Source organism: Pongo abelii, chromosome 3 (genome assembly GCF_028885655.2).
Source record: "Pongo abelii isolate AG06213 chromosome 3, NHGRI_mPonAbe1-v2.0_pri, whole genome shotgun sequence".
Taxonomy (NCBI): Eukaryota; Metazoa; Chordata; class Mammalia; order Primates; family Hominidae; genus Pongo; species Pongo abelii.
Genome location: NC_071988.2, coordinates 162,078,845 through 162,104,232, shown reverse-complemented (window position 1 = coordinate 162,104,232; position 25,388 = coordinate 162,078,845).

Here is a 25,388-nt window from a genome sequence, read left to right as displayed (position 1 = left end):
TTTGTCTTACTAACTCTTTGTGAGTTAAATACATAGCAAATATTTCTCTTAGTCTATAGCTTGTCTGTTTACGTATTTTGGCTTTTGTTGTTGTGTGGTTGTTCTTTATGTGACATTAAAGTTTTAAATTATAATGTTATCACATGTGTCCATTTTTTATGGTTTGTGCTCTTATATCTTATCTAACAAATTTTTCCCTACACTGATTTATTAGAATTAAAGTCCCAAATTTTATCTTAAAAATTTTGCTTTTCAAATTAAATTCTCTAATCCATCAGGAATTTTTTTGCATAGGACTCTTGTTTCTTCTCCATACGAATTGTTTTAGTACCATTTATCAAATATTGATATTAAATTGTGATGCAACTGCTCTCCTATACCAACTTTTCCATAGGCCAATTTCTGAACTTTTATATTTTGTCTCATTGATTTGTCTCTTCTTGCCCTAAAATCACACTACCTTAAATATTCTCAGCTGATATTGGTTTGAGATTGTGACATTTTGTTCCGCTTCAGAGTTTTCTTGGCTAGTTTTTGTCCTTTACTATTCCAAATGAATTTTAGGATTAGCTTGTCAAATTCTATGAAAAACTCTACTGTAGTTTTGATTGGATTTGTATTTACTTTTTACAATAATTTGAAGGAAATTGACTTCATAGTGTATTAAGTGTTTTTATCTAAGAATATAGTATTTCATTCCATTTTCTTCAAATCTCCTTTCATATTCTTCAACAATTTTTTGTGATTTTTTCAAAACCTTCTTACACATCTTTGTTGCACTTACTCATAAATAGTTATCATTTTTATTACTCTTGTAAATTATCCTTTGCTTATTATATTTTCAAATTTATCATTACTTATATATAGGAATGCTATAGATCTGTACTTTGATCTTGTATTGAATGTATTTGAAATAGGTCAAATTCTCTTATTAGCTCTAACAGGTTGTTCAAAAACTTTTTTTTTGCACTCCTTTCATAGACAATCATATGGTCTACATATAAAAATAATTTGTCTCCCAATTTCCAGTTCTTAGTCCTCAAATCATTGCTTTCATCTTACTACATTGTTGAACAGCAGAGTAACACCAGATATTCTTGTACCTTTTCTTACTTTAAAGTTCTAAAATTGTTCTATTAAGAAAAGGAGTTCTATTTGGGTGTGATGGCACACACTTGTGGTCCCAGCTACTCAGGAGGCTGAGGCAGAAGGATCAATCAGCCCCAGAAGTTTGAAGCTGCAGTGAGCTATGATTGTGCTACTGTATTCCAGCCTGAAAACAGAGTGAGAGCCTGAAAGAGAGAAAGAAAGAAAGAAAGAAAGAAAGAAAGAAAGAAAGAAAGAAAGAAAGAAAGAAGCAAGCAAGAAAGAAAAACAAAGAATGGGGTTTCTATCTTTTTAAAATATTTCATACCCGTTATCAAATTTATTCTGCCTTTCATTCCACACATTCTTATTCAGAGCTTACTCTTTGCCAGGCACTTTTATAAGTGTTGCATATAGAATGGTCAATGTGACAAAGTCCTTCATGGAGCTTGCAAAAGAGTAAACAAAAAATATATACATTCTATATTATATTTATATTATATGTAATAATTATATTTATATGTAATATATACTGTAACATATATTATATTATATATTATATTATATTATAATAATTATAATATAATATATTATATACTATAATATATATTATTATATATTATATATATACACACATTTTCAGGTATGAATACATGATATGAAGGGAAATAAAGAGTGACAGATAATGCATTGTAGATAGGTGTTCAGAGACAATCTCTCTGAGAAATTAACATGTGAGCCAAGAACTGAATAAATGGGTTGGGGTGTATTTTGCAGGCTCTGAGACAGAATTCAGTATGCAGGTCATCCAGGAAGTGCCCTTGGGACCAACACCTATGGAAGCAAAAGGAAGAAAAGAAAAATGGGTAGAAGGAGAAATTGAATGCATGGCAGTTCCAACCACAGCCTTGCCCAGTTCTGATAAGGAGTGTAAAGCTAGAATGATCCCATTTAGGAGTTAGAATAAGTAGGAGCAAGGGTACTTGGCCTTTATAGCCTTGCAATGATCAGACGTTGAGCATGAGCCACCCAGAAAGTAGTAGGACCATGGGCAAGGTTGCTTTCTTCAACTAAGACTATCCCCTGAGGAGGCCATCCACTGACGGCTGTCCATTGAGATTCTAGCAGGTCAGATAACAAGACCTTATGAAAAGGATTTGGCTGGTGCACCATAGGCCACGTGACAATCTCTATGCAAGGGGCAATGAAAGAAATGACTGAGTTAGGTATGAGCCCAGTATGTCCAAGAAGCTGAATGAAGGGCAGTGTGACTAGAAGGGAGCAAGCATGGAGACTAGCAGGAGATGAGTCACTAAGGTAGACCAGGGTCAGTCCACATAGATGCTAGCAAGAACTTCAGACTTCCTTGGGAGGGAAGACTTTAGGGAATTATAAAATGGAAAATCATATAAACTGAATTATGGGCCAGGCACGCTGGCTCACGCCTGTAATCCCAGCACTTTGGGAGGCCGAGGCAGGTGGATCATGAGGTCAGGAGATTGAGACCATCCTGGCTAACATGGTGAAACCCCGTTCTACTAAAAATACAAAAAATTAGCTCGGCATTGTGGCACGCACCTGTAATCCCAGCTACTCAGGAGGCTGAGGCAGGAGAATCGCTTGAACCCAGGAGGCAGAGGTTGCAGTGAGCCAAGATCGCACCACTGCACTCCAGCCTGGGCGACAGAGCAAGACTTTGTCTCAAAAAAAAAAAATAAATAAATAAAATAAAATAAACTGAATTATGTTTTAAGAAGCTCTCTCTGGCCTCTGTTGGTGGAATTAATGGTAAGGGAACAAGAGTTGAAGCTAAGAAACCAGTTGGGAAGCAACTGCAATCGTGTAAGAGATTATGCTGGCTTGGACCATGTTGGTAGCTAGGAAGGTAGCATGAAACGGATGGATTAAGGATATATTTGAAGATAAGACCCACAGGATTTAATGGTGGATTTAATGTAAGGTTGGGGAAAAGAGAGCAGTCAAGGATGAACCTACATTTCTGGGCTTAGCAATTGGTAAAATGGAGTTGCCTTTACAGAGTTAGAAAGGAGTTAGGGAGGAAAGGGTAGATGTTAACTACAAGGTTGGAGCTGGATATGGTTTGGATGTCATCAGTGTACGCATGGTATTTGAAGTCACAGGAATGAATGTAATCACAAGGATGGCTGATATAAAGAGAGGAGGTAAAACTAAGAAAATATAGGGCTGCGCTCCAGGGAACTTTGATATTTAAATATCAGGAAAATATTGTGGCCCCAGAGAATGAGAATGAGAATGGATGACTATTCATCTAGGAGGAAAAACCAAGGGCATAGAGAGTCACAAAACCCCAGGGAAGAAAGTATTACAGAAAGAAGGGAGAGATTTTCCATGTCAAATGCTGCTAAGGGACAATAAATTTGGCAGTGAAACGGTGACGATTATACCCTGATTTAGTTGGGTTGAGGTAAAAATACTAGATAGTGAGTCTAGAAATAAGATTAAGGAAATTCCCTTCTATTCATAATTTACTAAGACTTTAAAAAATCTAAAATATTTAATTTTATCCCAACGTATTTGTGTGTGTGTGTGTCTATTGAGAATTGTTTTTCTCTTTCACTCTGATAATGTTGGATTACATTTATGTGTTTTATGATGTTGAAACATCCTTGCATTATGGGAAAGCTCCATTTAATAGTGATATATCATATAGGTATGCAATACATATATGTGTTTCATTCAATTTGTTCTTATTTTGCTTAAGATATTCATAAATGAGATATGACTGTTTTATGATGATCTTTTCTTGTACTCTCCCCTTCTACTCTTACTTTCAAAGTCATAGTAGCTCCATAAAACGAAATTGGTAGATTTTCTGCTTTTCTAGTTACCTAGTTATTATACAAAATAATTTGTTTAACACTAGGATTATCTGTTTAATTTTATAGAACTCTCTGGCCCCAGGGTCTTTGGGGGCAGGGGGTTAGGAAGGTTACAGAAGATATTTACCTGTAGATTCCATTGCTTTAATGTTACAGGTTTACTGTTCTTGGGTTTTTTGCTTTTTTCTTCTCCTTGATTTAATTTTGAAACTTGTTTCCTATTTGCTCTCAGGTCAGTCCTCTGTCTTCCTGCTGCAAATTAGATTTAGATTTCTAAGACTCCCTATCCAATCAGTTAGTTTTGATCAATGGTAGGCATTACTAGAAGACTAGTGGGGTGGCAGAAAGAGAGAAATCAAGCTATTTCCCCTGTCCTCTTTTCTGCCTCCGGCATTGGCTGTCTCTTCCAGGGTTCCAGGTCCCCACTAGATCACTTTTCTCTGTCGTCCCAGTTCCCTTTCAGCCTCTGCCATAAGTCCAGTTCCCACCAGTGACCCTGGGTCTTACACTCTAGTAATGCCAACTCCCCTCTTGGTCCCTCCAGTCCTAAGGGTGTTAATAACTTCCTGATGTTACTAATCTCAGGGTTGCCTCATCACTCTCTGTTTCACTTTGAGGTTGTCCCTTTGCAGTGGCTCTTCTGTATTAAATTCCTTTTACCAGACTACCTGGCGAGGCTGCAAATCTATAAATCTCAATGTATAAATCTAACAAAATGTGTACAGAATCAGTATGGTAAAAATTACAAGGATCCAATGAAAACTAAACATGATCTGAATAAATGGAGAGACATCAGGGGCTCATGGATTAGAAGGCTCAACATAATAAAGATGTGAATTCTTCCAAATTGATATACAGGCTTAGTGCAATTCCTATGAAAATATCAGTAAGATTTTTTTGTAGATATAGTTAAGATTATTCTAAAACGTGTATGAAAGGCAAAAAAACAAAAATTTTGAAAAAGAATAAATTGGAAGGAAACAGTCTACCTGATTTTAAGACTTCTATAGCTGCAGTAATCAAGACTGTGGAGTATTAGTGGAGGAATAGACGCATTAATCAATGGAACAGAATAGGGAACCCAGAAATGGATCCACACAAAAATACTCAACTGATTTTTGACAAAGGTACAAAAACAATTCAGCGAAGGAAGGATAGCTTTTCCAAAAAATAGACTGAACTAATTTGATATCCATAGGCCAATAAATAAATAAATAAAGCCTCAACCTAAAGCTCACACATCTTACACAAAAATTAACCCAGAATGTATCACAGACTTAAATGTAAAATGTAAAACTATAAAACTTTGAGAATATCATTGGAATTTAGAGCTAGGCAAAGTTTCTTTTTTTCTTTTTTTTTTTGAGATGGAGTCTCGCTCTGTCGCCAGGCTGGAGTGCAGTGGCGTGATCTCACTGCAACCTCTGCCTCCTGGGTTCAAGTGATTCTCCTGCCTCAGCCTCATGAGTAGCTGGGCCTACAGGCATGCACCACCACGTCCAGCTAATTTTTTTGTATTTTTAGTAGAGACAGGGTTTCACCATGTTGGCCAGGATGGTCTTGATCTCTTGGCCTTGTGATCTGCCTGCCTTGCCCTCCCAAAGTGCTGGGATTACAGGCATGAGCCATGGCGCCCGGCTGGCAAAGTCCTTAAAATCTTTTTTTTTTTCTTTTTTTGTAGCAACAGGGTCTCATTTGTTGCCCAGACTGGTGTTGAACTGACTTAAGCCCTCTTCCCACCTCAGCTTCCCAAAGTACTAGGATTAAAGGTGTGAGCCACCGTACCCTACCAAAGTTCTTAAACTTGATGCCAAAAGTCCAATCCATAAAAAGAAAAACAAATAAATTAGACTTCATCAACATTAAAAACCTTTGCTCTGGGAAAGATTCTCTTACGAGGATGAAAAGACAAATTATAAATTGGGAGAAGATATTTGCAAAACACATATCTGACAAATGACTTGTACCTAAAATACATAAAGAATTCTCAGAGCACAACAGTAATTTACAAACAATCAGATAAGAAAGTGAGCAAAAGACATGAACAGATACTTCACCAAAGGGGACAGACAAATGGGAAATAAGCACATAAAAAGATGTGCAACCTCATTAGCCATTGCTACACATCCATTAGAATGACTAATTATTTTTTTCTTTTTCAGAGATAGGTTCTCTCTCTGTCACTCACGCTGGAGTACAGTGGTGCAACCATAGCTTACTGCAATCTCCAACTCTTGGGCTCAAGAGCTCCTTCAGCCTCAGCCTCCCAAGTAGCTGGCTCTGCAGACACATGCCATGCCTGGATAATTTTTAAAATTTTTTTGTAGAGATGGGGCTCTCACTGTGTTGCCCAGTCTGGTTTTTGTTTTTTTTTTTTTTTTTAAAATCTCCTTGTTCTCAGGAATGTCCACTTTTAGTTGGTTTCTATAAATAACTACTCAATTGTGTAAATATATATTTCTATATTGAGGTAAAGAAAATTTAGGAATTTGACTAACTAAATTTTCAAAAGAATAATGCTTTAAACTCATTCTATTTTACGTAGTTACAGTATTCAGAAATTGAGTGCCTATTTTCTGTAAAAATCACTCCATCGTGGTGATGAGGATTCTTAAAATATCTCATCTTGTTTAGCTCCCTATTTCATTACGCTCAGGGAATCAACTATGTGCACCAAACATATTCAGACTGTTCTCGCATTCCACAGAATATCAAAATGAAAGGTTGCAGCCCTGCAAAAATATAGTAACTTATTTTACTTATTCCTTGTTTCTTCTCAGGCAATGCAATGGGCCCGGGTTAATTCGCATGGCTCATAGAGGACAGTAATTGGGAGCCTCCTGGATTCAGAATACTACTGGTCTTGCCACAGTTCTGACAATCTGTCTCCATCTTCCCGTTAGAAAGCACCTCAGACTCATTCTTCTATTCAAGGGAGCCCAAGTTGCCAGGGCAGAAAAAAATGTTAGGACGTATTTTCCTTATCAAAAGGAGGTTGACGCCAAAGCATTTACTCAATGGTCCCTTTCAATCTGAAAAAATATAGCCAGTTGTCCTGGATTAATTCTGTTTCATCAGGAGTTCAGACTCAAAGTATCCTTTTTATCTCAAAGAATCCCAAGTCCTCAGAAAGTTATGTGCCAGATGACAAGTCCTCATCTGAAGACCAGCCTCCTCTGAAGTGTTGGTCTGGACTGAATCTCAAATCTGATATTGATTTTTAACTGCCGTGAGGTTGGTTAGAGTCATTGAACAACAGAAAGGAAGCCCTCAGTTTTCATCTTGTTGTAAATGGTATTAGATATAGTAGCATCTGCATTTTCAATAGTATTGAATACCCAAAGTTATCCAAACATTTTTCAAGGAGATAAATGTATCACATATCCTTATACTTTTAAAGGATGTACGTATGTTATTACTTTAATCCTTGTTACTATTTTGTTGTAGAGGCCTGTAGCAGTGTTTCCAACTCAAAACGTGAGAGTCCCTTTGCTTATCTTTTCCTTGATAGGTCCCTGTATACCCAAATTCACTTTAATACACCAAGGGGAATAACTTTCTTGTTGATTAGCTTTATTTATGAGGAATAACAGAATTCTGGAGCTGAAAGATGATATAGCTATTAACCTTCTGATACACATAGTTAAGATAACAAAGCACCAGTAAAGTCAAGATCAAACAATTAATTAATATCAGGCCTAGGATTTTAGAATTTATGTCTCCTAACTCCTGGCCTAATGTTCATGAAAGCAGAAGGGCCTGTGAATAAACAGGAATATAAAGTCCATTCAGAAACCACCTGAGATATCCCTGTATTTTATAATGAGTCTATTAGTAGTATAAAAATTGTTATTTCTGACATGTTATAAACAAAATCAACAATCTCATGGACTCATTACAAAGCATAAAAACTATGTTTTGAGGGTTTGAAAGGCAGAGAAAGATAGCCAAAGGAGCTGTCTCCAAATGGACAGCTTTCCCAGATAGCCCCAGAAGGAAGAATCAACAAATTAATGAATCAGACTTCTTTTAATGTTCTATTATCAAATCGTGAGTATAAGACCCTATGACTTCATCACAAGGCTTAGCATGCTGGCTGAAAATGTTAACTAAACTTGTATTTTTTTAAAACACTAAAATTTTAACAAGCTCTTGACATTTGGAGGAAAAGAAATCTACAAAGCTCTAAGTTCATCATATACACAAAACCACATTCAGTATCACAAAGATTTTATAAGCCTGGCCTCATCCTCACAGGTAGTTTATTTCTGAATTCTTACTATTTGTTCGTGTATCAGGCAAGCTCACATAATCCTCCAAATAAACCGGTGTGGTAGATCTTATAATCAATATTGCCTCCATGTTATAAACAAAGAAACTAAGATTTACAGAAGTTATATAACTTACCTGAGGTCAGGCAGCTCGTATCAACAGGGCTGGGGATTTGAACCCTAGTTACTGACTGCAGAGTCTAGATCCAAATCACTATGATATATAAGCCCCAATTCATTACAGGTAGAGAGACAGGAAATTTCTATATCTCCAATGCCCAAAATTGTGCCTGACACCTGTGAGTACATAGTAAGTATTTGTTGGATACCTAAATGAATAAATTTACAAAGGTTAAAAGGACTGACTGCATCTTCAGATGGGCTTATAAAGCTCCTACCAAAATTATAATGTATGTGTAACCCACGAAGTCATTTCAAATAAGTCTTTGCTGTTACCTTGTTGGTCTCAACTAAATTGCTTCGAAGGTCAAAATGTGAACTGCAGAAGAGTCCACCAAGCTTTCCACTGTCTGTTTACTCTCTGCTGTGCTGTTTAGTTATAACACTGGTAGAGATACTTGATAGTAGGAAATATTTTTATCACTGAGAAGTAAATTTAGGGCATAAGTCTTTTCAATTCTTGCCACTTCTTTAGCGTCTCTTAATAAATATGTGAGAAATGCATTCTAATTGGGAGACCTAGCAGTTACGCATGGTGCCTGGAGTCAGCCTGAGCTGGAAGCTAGGCTCCAACTCTTGTCATCTGTGGGACATTAGTAAAATTATCTCTGCCTCAGTTTCCTCATTCAGAAAGTGTTGTGTGCCCCCTAGGTTGTTGTGGGAACCAAATGAGATAAGTTAAGTACAAGCTGGGCATTGTGCCCAATAAATAGGACATGATCAGTAAATGTTAACTATTATTACATCAAAAGGATTTTGCTTCCTTTAGTGTGTAAAGAAAAACTTAATTCATTCATCAGCAAGCAGGTATGAAGTGCCCCTACCCAGCCCCCAGCCCTTACACCAGCCTCTGCTCCGTGTGTAGGAAATTGAGAAACAATGCAATTGTCTGCTTTCATGGGCTCAGGTTCTAGAAAGAGAGTTGGAAGATAAATAAAATAAGATGCACTTATGACTGGTGGTGAAAAGGGGCTCAAAGAAGGGTAAGGGGATGTAGGGAGATGTTGGTCTCTGAGGGCCACATCTGAAGGAAATGAGACATGGGCCCTGCAGACATGTGGGAACAGAGCATTTCAAAGGGAGTTCCGGGCATATTAAAAATTTTTTAGGCCAGGCGCGGTGGCTCACGCCTGTGATCCCAGCACTTTGGGAGGCCGAGGCAGGTGGGTCACCTGAGGTCAGGAGTTCAAGACCAGCCTGACCAACATGGAGAAACCCTGTCTCTACTAAAAATAAAAATAAAAATAAAAAATTAGCTGGGAGTGGTGGCGCATGACTGTAATTCCAGCTACTCGGGAGGCTGAGGCAGGAGAATCGCTTGAACCTGGGAGGCAGAGGTTGCAGTGAGCCGAGATCGCGCCATTGCACTCCAGCCTGGGCAACAAGAGCAAAACTCTGTCTCAAAAAACAAACAAACAAACAAACAAACAAACAAACAAAGTTTTAAAGGCCCTTGCCTTTTAAGGAAGAATGAAGGAGGAATTATATGGCGCGAGGGAGGGAGAAGGGACAGCCAGATCCTGAAGGAACTTGTACACCACAGTAAGTAAGGACTTTGGATTTTACCCTGAATGAGATGGGAACCATTAGGAAGCTTTGAGCAGAGGACGGACATGATCTGATATGCATGAGAAGAGTCACTGAGGCTGCTGTGCTGAAAATTGACTGTATAGGGGCAGGGGTAGTATCAGGGAGACCAGTCAGGACACATTGCATTGGTCCACGTGAGAGATGGTGTAAGTTTAGGCCATGACGGTAGCAGAAGACAAGATAAGCGGTGGTCAGATTCTGGAAACGTTTTAAAGGTAAAGCTCACACAATTTGCTTTTGACTGGATCTTACACATGAGAGAAGGAAGAGTAAAGGTGACCCCAGGGTTTCTGTACCAAGGCATTGTAGTCTAGTGTTGTCACTGGAGAAAAAGGATGTGTTAGTCAGCGTTCTCCAGAAAAATAGTACAAATCAAATAAAGAGAAAGAGAGACAGAGAATTTATGATAAGGACTTGGCTAAGTGATTATGGAGTCTGTAAATCCCAAGATTCTTCAGGGTGAGTTGGCAAGCTGGAGACCCAGGACAGCCAGTGGCATAGTCTCAATCCTAAGGCTGGCGGCCTTAAGACCCAGGAAGAGCCAATGTTTCAGCTCAAGCCCAAGGCAGGAAAAAAACTGGTGTCCCAGTTTGAAGGCAGTGAGGCAGGAGGAATTCCCTCTTACTCAGAAGAGGGTCAGCCTTTCTGTTCTTATCAGGCTGTCAACTGACTGGATGAGGCTCACTCATACTAGGGAGGGCAACCTGCTTTACTCATTCTGTGAATTAAAATGTTCATCTCATCCAAAGACACCCCCACAGAAACACCCATAATGTTTGACCAAATATCTGGGCCCTCTGTGGCCCAGTCACATTGACACATAAAATTAAGCATCACAGAAAAGGAACAGTTTTGGAGAGGAAATTGAGAGTTTTGCTTTGGTCATGTTAATTTGGTTCTATTTATTAGACCTCAAAGGAGACTTGTGGCTAAGCAATTGGGTGTAGAGATCAGTGTCCTGGAGATCTCTACACCCAATTTTCTTTTCCCTTGGACATCCTGTATCTAATTGTCCAAGAGAAAAGAGATTTTCTTTTCCCTTGGACATCCTGTATCTAATCCTGATGTGAAATTCCTTATGTTAACATTGACTTTAACTGACTCTGCTTTAGTTCTTAAGATTAAATTGTTAATTTAGTGACACTTATTTAGCTATATCACATAACTTATTCCTTAAGACATTGTGACTTCTCACTTTTCTGAATCTTCACTTTTGTTATTTCCTCTTTCTGGATGCCCTCTTCTTACCTGTGCCCCCTGCAAAATACCTATTTAAGATTCATGAGATGGCACCACACCGTCCTTGAATCTTTTCCTAAATAATTTAGGCAAATTTCAGACTACAAACATGGCCATTCGTTCGAAACTCTCTGTAAAGTCTCCCTCCCTTCCTTTCTTCCTTTCTCTCTCTTTTTCTTTCTTCCTAAAAAACAGAAAATTGGCCTGGCACGGTGGCTCATGCCTGTAATGTTCAGCACTTTGGGAGGCCGAGACAGGTGGATCATGAGGTCAGGAGTTCAAGACCAGCCTGGCCAAGATGGTGAAACGCCATCTCTACTAAAAATACAAAAAATTAGCCGGGCATGTTGGCGGGCACCTGTAACCCCAGCTACTCAGGAGGCTGAGGCAGAGAATTGCTTGAACCTGGGAGGCAGAGGCTGTAGTGAGCTGAGATCGTGTCACTGTACTCCAGCCTGGGTGACAGAGGGAGACTACATCTAAAAAAAAAAGAAAGAAAGAAAGAAAGAACAGAAAATGTTCAGTTTCTCTCTTTATTACATATGCATATACAATTAAAGCAATACAGAAAAGAATAAGGTAGTAAAAATCCCAGAGTGGTGATGTTTAACTAGCTTTCTGAAGTTTATTAGATTCATACACACAAAGTTACATGATTTCATAAAATGAGAGTATTTTTGTAACTTGTTTTCTAACCTGCTTTTAATTTTTTGTTTAAAAAAAGTATCTATTTATGCCAGGCACGGTGGCTCATGCCTGTAATCCCAGCACTTTGGGAGGCTGAGGCGGGTGGATCATGAGGTCAGGAGATCGAGACCATCCTGGCTAACATGGTGAAACCCCGTCTCTACTAAAAATATAAAAAATTAGCATGGCATGGTGGCGGGCGCCTGTAGTCCCAGCTACTCGGGAGGCTGAGGCAGGAGAAAGGCGTGAACCCGGGAGGCGGAGCTTGCAGTGAGCCGAGATCGTGCCACTGCACTCCAGCCTGGGCAACAGAGCAAGACTCCGTCTCAAAAAAAAAAAAAAAGAATTTATTTATTTTTAAATTGACAAAAATTGAATGTATTTATGGTGTACAATCTGATGCTTGAATATATGTATACATTACAGAATGATTCAATCAAGCTAATTAACATATATGCATTGCCTCACATGCTTATTATTTTTTTGTGGTGAGAACACTTAAAATCTACTATTGTAGCAATTTTCAAGTAAGAATACATTGTTATTAACTGTAATCACTGTGTTGTCCAAGTGAACTCTTGAGTTCATTTCTTCTAACTGAAATTTGTATCCTTTGACCAATATCCTCTTTTGTCCCACCCTGCCAGACCCTGTTAATTACATTTTTCTCTCTGTCTCAGTGAGTTTGATTTTTGAGATTCCACATGTCAGTGAGATCGTGTGGTATTTGTCTTTCTGTATCTGGCTTATTTCATTTAACATGATGTCTTCCAGGTTGATGAATGATATTCCATTGTGTATATACTGTATACCATATTTTCTTTATTCATCTGTTCATGGACATAAGTTGCTTCCATATCTTGGCTAATGTGAGTAATGCTGCAGTGAAGATGGAAATGCAAATATTTCTTTGACAAATTGATTTCATTTCCTTTGGATATATACCTAATGGTGGGATTGCTGGGTCATATGGTAGTTCTATTTTTATTTTTTTGAAGAACCGCCACATTGTTTTCCATAATGATGTACTAATTTACATTCTTACCAATAGTATATAACTTGCTTTTTAATATTAACAATATGCAATGGAGATATTTTGATGTCAATCAATATAACTGAATATGTCTTAATAGTTGCTTATTTAAATGTTAATATACAATATATTTTATTTATCCAGGCTTCCAATAATGACATTCAGTTATTTTCACTAGTTTTACTATGATAAGTAATACAATGATTCGTGTGCAGCCTTATGTGTGTCTTTTAAATTGTTGCATATATTTCATTATTTGGATACAATACAATTTATTTAGCCAATCTCTAATATATTATATTATTTGGATATAATACAATTTATTTAGCCAATCCCTAACATATTTCATTATTTGGATATAATACAATTTCTTTAACCAATCCCTGATATATTTCATTATTTGGATATAATACAATTTATTTAACCAACCCCTAAATGATGGCTATCTCAATCACACTGTGTGTGTGCACATGCACGCACGTGCGCACACACACACACACACACACACACACAGAAAGAATAGAAGCAAGGGCCAGGCACGGTGGCTCACGCCTGTAATCCCAGCACTTTGGGAGGCCAAGGTGGGTGGATCATCAGGTCAGGAGTTTGAGACCATCCTGGCTAACATGATGAAACCCCATCTCTACTAAAAATACAAAAATTAGCCGGACGTAGTGGCAGCACCTGTAATTGCAGCTACTCGGGAGGCTGAGGCAGGAGAATAGCTTGAACCCCGGAGGCAGAGGTTGCAGTGAGCTGAGATTGCGCCACTTCACTCCAGCCTGGGTGACAGAGCAAGACTTCGTCTCGAAACAAAAAAAAAAAAAAAAGAAGAAGAAGAATAGAAGGAAGGAAATAAGGAAAATGTAGAAAAATGAAGAATTATTGGCTTATATAATGAAACTTCTATGGCACCTGGCTTTAGGCTTAGCTGGATCCAGGGCAGAAACTGTGCCAAGACTATCTCCATTTCTTGGTTCTGTTTTCTAGTGGGTTGGCTTTATTTTCAAGCAAACTTTTTCCATGTTACATCAAAGCTGGCAACTTTAAGCTTCTATGATCCTTAACTTCTGGATTCCTAGAGGAGGAAATGTCCTTTTTTTTTTTGGTAATTCCAACAAGATTCCCAGAGGGAGCTTTAATTGGACCAGCCTGAGTCACTGTCTTTGAATCAATCACTATGATAAAGACAGACATGGCCTGGGTGAGCAACATGCCCCTGGGACCAGGGAATGTTCACCTTCCCTAGCCTTCTGCAAATTTCATGGGCTGAGAAGGTAGGTAGGATGGTTTTGAAAAAATACAAATGTGTTCTGTTACCAGAAGATACAGGCATGCTTATTGTGAAGCCAAAACCATCAATACTGAGGATGGATTAACGTAGTTAAACACTAGTGCTTCTGTGGGGAAGTTTTTAATGATTACACATCTATGACATCTACCTGTAAGAAGGTGTTCATGGTTTGGAACCTCATTTTAACCAACATATGTTACACTGCTTCTCCATTCAGTTGGGGAAGATTCCTGCCCCTTGCCAATCAGACTTGTCTTCTTGCCTTTTTGCAACATCTGTTTGTTACTCATCCCATGGATGGCGAACAGAGTTGATTCAATGAACTTTCACTGCCCTGGGCAGCTATTACTTCATCCCTGGGCCAGGTCTGTTCCTTAATGGTAGCTGAGGTATTATCGACTTTTTACGTCTTCTATGCTGAAGGTTCGTTGTTTTTTTGTTTTGTTTAGTTTTGTTTTTTGATTTTTTGAGACGGAGTCTCGCTCTGACGCCTGGGCTGGAGTGCAGTGGCAGCACCTCGGCTCACTACAACCTCCGCCTCTCGGGTTCAAGTGATTCTTCTGCCTCAGCCTCCTGAGTAGCTGGGACTACAAGCGTGTGCCACCATACCTGGCTAATTTTTTGTATTTTTAGTAGAGACAGGGTTTCACCGTGTTAGCCAGTATTGTCTCGATCCTTGATCTCCTGACTTCGTGATCCACCCGCCTCGGCCTCCCAAAATGCTGGGATTAGGCGTGAACCACTGTGCCTGGCAGTTTCTTTCTTTCTTTCTCTTTTTTTTTTTTTTTTTTTTTTAGTTAAAGACAGAAGCTCACTCTGTTATCCAGGCTGAAGTACACTGGAGCAAGATCATAGCTTGCTGAAACCTTGAACTCCTGGGCTCAAGCTATCCTCCCTCCTCAGCCTCCCACATAGCTGGGACTACAGACGTGAGCTGCCATGCTAGGCCTGAAGATTTTCTTTAAAAATAATTAATAGGAAAGGATGCAGAAGAAATGAAGAACATTCAGCCCAAAGCTGAGACCTTTGTTTTGAATCTCATGGGAACTAATAATACTCTAATTCTAAAATTGTTATATTTCACACTAGATTATTTTCTGGCATCAAAAGCCAGTGAGTAATCAGAAGCCTGACTGGACCAAAATATGTGGATGTCCTGGATAGGTTAACCATTTGGTGGACCTGACACCACTTCGGCATTAATACAATGGAGAAACTAAGGATAATGGAAGAGCCTAGGTCACTGATAGTTCTCTCTTCTCCATAGTCTTAAACTTGCATATCCCACTGAGTAAGACAAAAACCCTATATCAGGACACACCCTTCTTAGTAACTACCTACCTTTGCATGGTTCTAGGACCTCTCAAACTCTATGCCACCACTGCACCAGACAGATGATCCTAGTGTTTCTTCTGAACAGGGCCAGCCCTCTCCTGTATCATCCCCCCTTGACCCACCCTCCGCAGTTATAGTAAATTGATTTTTCCATCTCCTCACACGCATACTTGGGCCATCCTTAAACCTTTCCAGCTCAGACGAATGACAAGAAATTTGAGGGACCTGACAGTGCACAAGTGGATAAGTAAGCTTTGGAGCCAAAGTTAACCAATTTGGAGCCAGTGTGAACCACAGTGTGGTGACATTGAGAGGAGAAGTGGAAGAAGCAATCGTACGTGTGTGATGGAGACTGGGGGCTGGGCCAGGGAGGGAGAGATAGTTTGCCAGCAAAAACAAGATGACTCACAGAACTATTTTCAAACTCTTTTTAGCTGTGGAACCCTTTATTCAAAGCGTATCTTGCTCCAATTTGAAAAAGAAGGCAGCTGAGTTGAAGAGGAGCCAAGACCCAGCCCATTTCCCCCTTCCCATACAACAGCCCCTGAAACCCCTCGGAGGGAATTCTTAGGGCTCAACGGCTGAAAAACTGCTGACCTCAACTGTCTACTGGAGTAAAAGTGAAGAATGCAGTTTGTTCAGAGACAAACTGATGTTGCCTAGGCTTTGTTCCAATGTTAGAAAGGGAGGGCACAGCTAAGGAACAGACAATAGAAACCATTAAACAGATAGATACCTCAGGGCGATTTTTCATCAGACAATGAAAGTGATGCTTTGTGTTCTTCAACATTGTATCTTATTTTTACTTTCAAATAACATGTACAGGATGGGAAACCTTAGTGTTAATATTGGGGTAATTCTCACTAAGCTTAGGTTAATTTTTTGTTTTCAAATTCTGTTTTTTCTAGTTTTGTTTTAACTGTGACAAACCTTTTCCTAGTCTCCCTTAAACTCTGCTCAATCAAGAACTGACTATACTTCCCTCTTGCTAGCCTATTGTATTATGTACATTTCCTTCTCACCACTAGATTGTTAAGCTCCCTTAGGGAGGAAAATGTTTCTTTTCATGTATGTATCCCTCACACCTACACAGGACTTGTCAATAGTTAATAAATATTTGCTAAATAAATGGCACTAGCAGAGACAGAATGGCTACGAGGCCCCTACAACAACAACCACCCCACAAATGGGAATTCAGACTGTGTGATGGTAGGTAAGAAAGAGGCTTTGGACCTGATTTGAATGCAAGTTATGTAAACTCTTTAAGCCTTTGTTTTCTCATCAATAAAATGGGAGTAATAACGTGGTGGAGTTACATCTTTCTCAGGCCTATAGTTGTAATTACCTTAAAATCCCCATGCCTTAGCTTGAACTGCTATAACAAAAATACCATAGACTATTAGCTGGGTGTGGTTGTGCGCACCTGTGGTCCAAGCTACTCAGGAGGCTGAGATGGGAGGATTGCTTGTGCCCAGGAGGTCTGCAGTGAGCTCTGATTGTGCCACTGCACTCCAGCCTGGGCAACAAAGTGAGACTCTGTATCAAAACCAACCAACCAAACACTATAGACTAGAAGACTTAAATAACAGAAATTTATTCCATACAGTTCTGAAGGCTGGGAAGTCCAAGATCAAGGTGTGAGGCTGATTTGGTTCCTGGGGAAGGCTGTCTTTCTGGTTTGCAAGTGGACAGCTTCTTGCTGTGCCCTCACACAGCAGAAAGTGGGGGTGGGGTGGGGGGGAAGCAACCTCTCTCCTGTCTTTTGTTATAAGGGCACTAATCTCATTATGAGGGCCCCACCCTCATGACAAATCACCTCTCTCAAGTCCCACATCGAAATACTATCACACTAGGGATTAGGGTTTCAGTGTATAAATTTTGGCAGGGGACACAAACTCAGTCCATAGCACTTTCTATCAACCATGAGGTAAAGTAAATCTAGTATACAGAGTTTGGCACATTCCTCTATAGACTCTTAGCAACTCCAAAATCTATAGCCCTCATTCCACCATTTATTTATTTATTTATTTATTTATTTATTTATTTAGCTATTTATTTATTTGAGACAGGGTCTCACTCTTGTCACCCATGCTGGAGTGAAGTGGCATGATCACAGCTCACTGCAGTCTCAACCTCCCTGGCTCAAGCAATCCTCCCACCTTGGCCCCACACGTAGCTGGGACCACACGCCTGCCACCACGCCTGGCTCATTAAAAAATATTTTTAGAGATGGGGTCTCACTATATTGCCCTGTCTGGTCTCAAACTTTTGGGCTCAAGTGATCCTCCCACCTTGGCCTCCCAAAGTGCTGAGATTACAGCCACCACCTCCAGCCTCTCCATTGTTTATTTGAGTATGGATGAAGTAGATGGACCCATTGAATTAAAAATAAATGTATGTTTATTGCAGCACTATTTACAATAGCAAAGACTTGGAACCAACCCAAATGCCCATCAATGATAGACTGGATAAAGAAAATGTGGCACGTATACACCATGGAATACTATGCAGCCATAAAAAGAATGAGTTCATGTCCTTTGTAGGGACATGGATGAAGCTGGAAACCATCATTCTCAGCAAACTAACACAGGAACAGAAAACCAAACACCGCATGTTCTCACTCATAAGTGGGAGTTGAACAATGAGAACACATGGACACAGGGAGGGGAACATCACACACCGGGGCCTGTTGGTGGGTGGGAGGCAAGGGGAGGGAGAACATTAGGACAAGTACCTAATGCATGCAGGGCTTAAAACCTAGGTGATGGGTTGATAGGTGCAGCAAACCACCACGGCACATGTGTAACAAACCTGCACGTTCTGCACCTGTATCCCGGAACTTAAAATAAAAGAAAAAAAAAAGAGAAAACACACACACACACACACACACACACACACACACACACACACACAGTAAAAATAGTTTTAAGGCTTAAAAAATATATATATATACATATATATATATATAATACGCTTTTTTCTTTTTCTTTTTTATTTAACAAACCAGAAGGCATAGTTTAATTCATGTGTGTTAAAAGCACATTTGGGCCAGCTCTGGTTTCCATACATCCTAGGGTTGTTGGGAATATTACATTGGTTAATATATGGAAAATGCGTTGGCCAGTAGCCGACACCTGGCTGTGATGTACAACAAATGTGAGCCCCTTCCCCACCTGACAGACAGCCAAGTGCAGTTGGGGTGAGGGGATCTAAGAGGCTGGCTCTACTCTGCCTCTCTTCCACCTCTGCACCTCTCCAAGTCAATTTATAGAATACCCCAAACCCAGAGACACGGCATTTTGAAATATAAATCATATCGTACTATGATTTTCTTATATTGCATTCAAACAGTTTCTATGGGATGGCAGTGCAGTGCTGCTCTCCTCAGGGCTATTGCCTGGCACTGGCCACACACAAGTCCCTTTCTGATTTTGTAACTTTGGTAAATTGTGTGCTACCATTCCCTCTTTCATTTATGTGTCCCCCACATACAGTTACAGAGTTCTGTCATGGACAGCCCTGTTAGGTCCCAAGACCAATAAAACAAAAGTGAGAACTAGACAGGTAAATAAACAATTATAATAGAGTGTGATAATATAAGTACGAAAACAGAAAAATGCCCACTATTCTCAGAGCACTGAGAAGGTGGCTAGCTCAGAGTGGGGGCTGAGGGAAGCATGGCCAGAGACAGCTTTCTACAAAAATGACTCCTCAGCTATAACCCCTCTGCAGCAACAAACTTCTGTTAAAATGAGATCTGGGTAAAAAACAGTAATTTTATTTTATTTTATTTTATTTTTTTGAGACGTAGTCTTACTCTGTCACCCAGGCTGGAGTGCAGTGGCCATCTCGGGTCACTGCAACTTCCGCCTTCCAGGCTCAAGTGATTCTCCTGCCCCAGCCTCTCGAGTAGCTGGGATTACAGGCTTGCGTCACCATGGCTGGCTAATTTTTATATTTTTAGTAGAGACGGGGTTTCACCATGTTGGCCAGGCTGGTCTTGAACTCCAGACCTCAAGTGATCCACCTGCCTCGGCCTCCCAAGGTGCTGGGATTACAGGAGTGAGCCATCGCCCCCAGCCAAAACACAGTACTTTCAGTTTTGTAAAAAGGTAGAGTCTTAAAATGAGAAGGAAACTTAGGAACTTGGTTACATGTTTCTTCCATAGCTGGGTTCAAATTGGGTCTCTGCCATTTTCAAGCTGTGTGGTTTGGGGAAAGTTCTTTAAGTTTTCTGTGCCTCAGTTTCTATATCAGTGAAATAGAGGATAACAATAGAACCTGGAATAGAGCAAATTTTCACTGACTGTTGGCCATCAGAATTATTTCTAAGGTTAACAGTTTAGCTGATTATGGGCCTTCAATAAATTTAAAAATTCATAAATATTTTCTTTCAGAAGTCTTCAACTTTGTATATGAAAGCCAGACATTGTTCAAGTCAGATGCCTTATTATATTAAATTATTTAACCGTCAGAGTAGAAATATATATGAAACAGAATGAGAGACTTTTAAAAAATTTCTCTGCCATGGACTTTAGATAACCTTTCCCCTAATAACCATGAAACCATTATATACATATTAAAATACATGAATAAGAAAATAAATCCTATTAATTCATACTCCTCTCAAAATTTATGACATGGTCTAGGACTTAGTAAACCCCTTCTTAATAAAAAATGAGAATTAACAACATACACAGAATCTTGCGAGAGGTATTTAAATACTTAAGGAAGCAAATTTTTGAAACACCCCTAGTTCATGAGGCATGTCACCTATATGCAAGTAGTTCACTAGGTAAAAGGAGATCATTAAAATAGCTCCAAGAGGCCAGTTTTGTTAGGCTAGACAGAGTGCATGCTTCAAATGTAATGAAAATCTATAGCTTTAAAGATATTACATAATCAAGATTTTCAGTTAAATAAGGCCAACCTTTTCTCCTAATAAGGAGGTCTTATTACACAGGGATAGATATTAATATAACATACTCAAAGTACTAATGCTGAAAAAGGCTAGTCAAATTCACCCTTTTGGGATTTTGCCTTTGTGTTGCTACTTCCTCAATATTTAAAGGTCAGAATTCACATACCCAGCTGAGGTTAGGAAGGCCCGGGAGATCTGGACTAGTGATTCTGGTAGAGCAGATGGCAAGGGCTGTGTGGTCGTTGACTTAGGCTACGTGCCCAGGCAATTGTTGTAAATTTAAGTGGATTTAGAACTGCCTTCAGTTTTCACTCTCTCCTACACCACAGAGCTTTCTAGAGTGTGTTCTATTCTGTGGGACATAACACGATTTTGGCAATGTTAGGTTAAACAAAGTTAAACATGCTTTGCTTCAAGATTTCTTGTGACCTTCAATGTGGTAATAACTCTTTGGAGAGATGCAGTACAGAACATGTCCTAAACTTACTTAGCTCAGAAGCCTTTCTGGTAAAGCATCTTACGGAACCAAGTTTTTCAGACACACTTCTGAAAACGCTATAATAATACATCCACCGCATTGCCAAAGTAAACAGTGTAAATCAGCTGAAATCCTTTTAATGGCAGCCATTGTCCCAAGGATATAGTCTAAACTGGATGGCCTTGAACAATCCAGGTCCTGCTTGTCTCCCCAGCCTCCATCTCATTTCTCATCACACCCTTTCACACTCACAATCCTGTGAGAAGGAACTACTGGTGGATTTTTTTGGAGATGGATTCTTAGCTCCTCCAAGCATGCACTCTTTTGCTTGTTCCTACACCCACTCTGTATTAGTTCCATTATGGCACATACTGCCCTGATTCTAGTTGGCTGTCATTGAGGTTGGGACTGTGTTCTATACACTGTTATTATGCTGTTCACCCAGTGCCTACCACAGTGTGTGGCACACAGAAGGCCATAAATATATTCATGGAATTATTGAAATGATACCTATTGCTAGACAGCTGAGGGCACATCCCCCGCTTGCTAGTAATTTAGGAGTGCCTGGGCCCCACTTTGGAAAGATATAAAGGTTTGGTTGCTCATATGTGGGCAGCAGAGGGTTCCTATTCTTCTTTAGCCACAAGATACTCTTTTATGAAAGCAGATCTATTGATCCACAGTAAGAGGGAAACAGAAGTGGCACATAGACTGGAATTTCCGCACAAAGGTCTCTTTCTTGTCACTGGGACACTAGGCCCTCTCAGGTGAATATAGGAAGATGACACAGACTTGGTGTAAAGGAAATGGAACCTGGTTGAACTCCTCAGAACTGCCAACTTTGGCTCAGAGCCAGGACCGCAGGATAACCTGGTGTAGGTACTTATTCATCAAGCCCTTCTTTCCTTGGCATCCACAGAGATATCATCACAGTTGGGGATGCAGTCATAGTAATTTCTTTTTCATCACTGCTATGGCATCTCAATTATTATTATTTTTTTGTCATTCAAGAACAATAGCATTGATGCTGTGTCTACCGCTTTCATCCTGAAGTTTTGCCTTGTGGCAGGCTCACAGAAAAGACAAAGATGGTCATGCTATCAGTGTCCTGCTGTGAGAAGGGACTAAAATTGCTTCTCCAGGACTTGGATTTCTCTATGACTTTCAAGGAGTTCTTTAGGAAGGTGACCGACAAAGCTGGAAACCTTGCAGGATCATATCATGAGATCCGGAAGTAGCCAGCATAAAGGTCTCTGTTTCTTCTAAGGTCACTGGAGTAGATCAACATCTCTAATTCGGGGTGACTGACATACGTTGCTCAACATGCAAGCCTTGTTTGCTTCTTGCTTCTTTCTTCTAATCTTCCTGCACAATGAGAATGGGGTTTCTGACCTCTGTATGTCACAGTAGAGTCCTGCACAGGTCGGTTTCTCACAGATTCTTCCCCTCTGGCCATCACACAGTTTCACAGTTCTTCCTTTCCCCACATCTGGGGCTTGGAGCTTGTGGCTGCCACTCCCATTTTGGAGAGATAAAAGACGGGTGCCTGTGTGTGCGCTTGTTTGTGTGTACACATGTAACAGTTTTTCTTTTGGGTATAGCCCATTCATGCACTAAAACCAGGCAGCAAAGTATACTGTGGTTGTACAAGAAGAGCTTCATTTGTCATTGGGGAACTCTGTGGTAAAATCACAAAGTGTGCTGTCCCACCTGCTGGTTCCCCAAAGGGAAGGATGCAAATTCTTGTGTCTTTTTGGTTTCCCTTCATGGTAGGAGACGTAAACAGCTTGAAGGGAATACATGGTGCTGCTATTGTTGTCATTTTTTCCCCAGAATGAGAAACTCTCAATGAATAATTAAATTCTGAGTCACAGGAAAAAGCTAAAATGAGAACCCAAGTCTCAAAAACTAAAGACCCAGTGCTTAAGACCCTCAAATTTGTTGCCTCTGTAAATCAAGCTGCAGTCTTTTATGGGTGATGGAGGCAAGTGAAGGAGGAGGGATAACAATTAAACTACAGTGTGGCCGGGCGCAGTGGCTCACACCTGTAATCCCAGCACTTTGGGAGGCCAAGGCAGGTGGATCATCTGAGGTCAGTAGTTTCAGACCAGCCTGGCCAACATGGTGAAACCCCATCTCTACTAAAAATACAAAAATTAGCCGGGTGTAGTGGCGTGCACCTGTAATCCCAGCTACCCAGGAGGCTCAGCCAGGAGAATCACTGGAACCCGGGAGGCAGAGTCTGCAGTGAGCTAAGATGGCGCCACTGCACTCCTCCAGCCTAGGCAGCAGAGCAAGACTCCGTCTCAAAAAAAAAAAAAAAAAAAAAAGGAATTAAACTACGGTGAAGAGGGAGCAAAGCGAATGCAGAGTCATAGCTTACCCTCTGTGGTGAAGCCATGTGTTTCCTGAGTTAATAAAGATATTATTTAGTGAATATGTGAAAAAGATAAAGGCCACTTTGCTACCTCTTTTTCTAATTTCTTAAAATTCTCTACATATTTTCAGTCTGAACGGACTCTTTTGCTACAGACCTAGTCCAGTTAAATTTTCTGACTGAGACTTGAAGAAGGGCAGTTTGTTACAGAAATTTGTACATTAACTAAATAGCCTTCAGAAAAAGTATGGCAACTTCAATGAAATATACACTCTCTTAAGTTGGTTTTACTGCTTGGAGGTAGCCTCACACCGTATTAAATATTTTGCTGCCCATTTTACCGTACATCCAGTGAATATTAAAAATATCGTTCACTATATAGAACTGATTAATTGAAGAAAAATATAGCTTCTTATCGCTGACATTATGAGGTTAGAAATAGCATCCTGTGCTAATCTGCAATGCCAAGAAATGAAGATGGTTTAAATCAGATCTCATGACTAATGCATAAGATCCAAAGTTCTTTTATTCCTGGCTATTTTAGAAAACTGGAGTGTATTTTTACCCTAAAAACTAATTCTTAAGATTTATTGAAATAATACAAAATGACTTATAATTAACATCTCACAATCAAGATTTATAGTTTACTGATTATTAGAGAAATGATAATTTCTCCATCTTAATTTTTAAAAATATGTATATGCAATGGTTTAAGTCCATACTCAAGACTATTTGATCCTTAGTTGTTATTTTTGTTTTTAGATAATATTGGGAAAGATAATGTGCTTTAATAAAATGGAAAGTTTAGATTGATTTCTGCAGTTGCTAGTCCATTTTAATTGTACTTATTGTGAATTCATTGAAATGGAAAGAAATATATCCAGCAATAAAGTAGGCCTGTTATTTTTGCTTGTTTTTGTTTTGGTCATGACAAACTGTGAAGTGCTGTGGTTTTTCTATAGTTCTAGTCCATGAAATCTGCAATCTTTCCACTTGATTTACGAAGGACCTTAATTACTGCTGTCATTAGCACCTAGTGTTCAAAACAGTCTGTTTAAATGTACTGTTAGTCTCACCTCCAAGTCCCTGCTTGCTTTATTTTTTTCCAAGGGTAAGTAAAACAATAATTGACTTAGTAACAACAATCATTATGTACAGTGAATTAAATAATATTACACATTTTTGATGCCTATTTCTATTTATTTAGAATTTGGTATTTGTGTGTTCAGTCTGGCCTAGACTTGGAACAAGTGTCCGTAAGTAGCGCTGTTACTAGCGCAGACTTATTACCTGGGTTTTAAAAACAAGTCACTCATTTGCCTTTTTCTTTCCACATGGATAGGGATGACAGACAACTGCTGTAAAGCTTCAATGTTTCTGCCTGGTCATGCACAGTTCTGCAATATAATGCATAAATGTATAACAACAACTTGGGATCGCTTGATACTTCCCTTGGAATAAGGAAACCCTACCAGGCGCGTCCCCGCGCACGCGCGCGCGCGTACACAGACACACGCACTCACACACGCTCTCACGCACACACACAGGTCAAAAGTTGATTTATTTCTGAGATCCCCCCAGAATCTTTCTTCTCTCGGTCGCCGGCGGCTCTGGGCTCCTCGGCAGGGCGGTAGTGTGGTTGGGGGCGTGGGAGGGGCGCCGGGCGCCGAGGCGATGGAGGCGGGAGCCGGGTGCTGGTGCGTGCCGCGCCCGCTCCTGCCGGGTGAGAGTCCGGGCCGGGTTTTGCGCCGTGTCCGCAAGTCTGTCTCACGGCCTCCAGCCGCCGCCGCTGCCGTGTTTACTGAGCTCGCGCGTCCTGATATCACTCCGCTGGCATGGAGGAGGAGGAGGAGGTGGAGGAGCGAGAGGAGGAGGAGGAGGCGGCGGCGGCGGCGGCGGCGAGCAGTTGATCATTGTGATGGTGGCAGGAGCAGCGGCGGCAGCGGCAGCCCAGCCGAGCGTTAGGTGCTGCTCTCCGCGCGGCGTTTTGCAAAGGACTTCACCGATCTACTTTTGCAGTCGCCTCGGACTGTCCA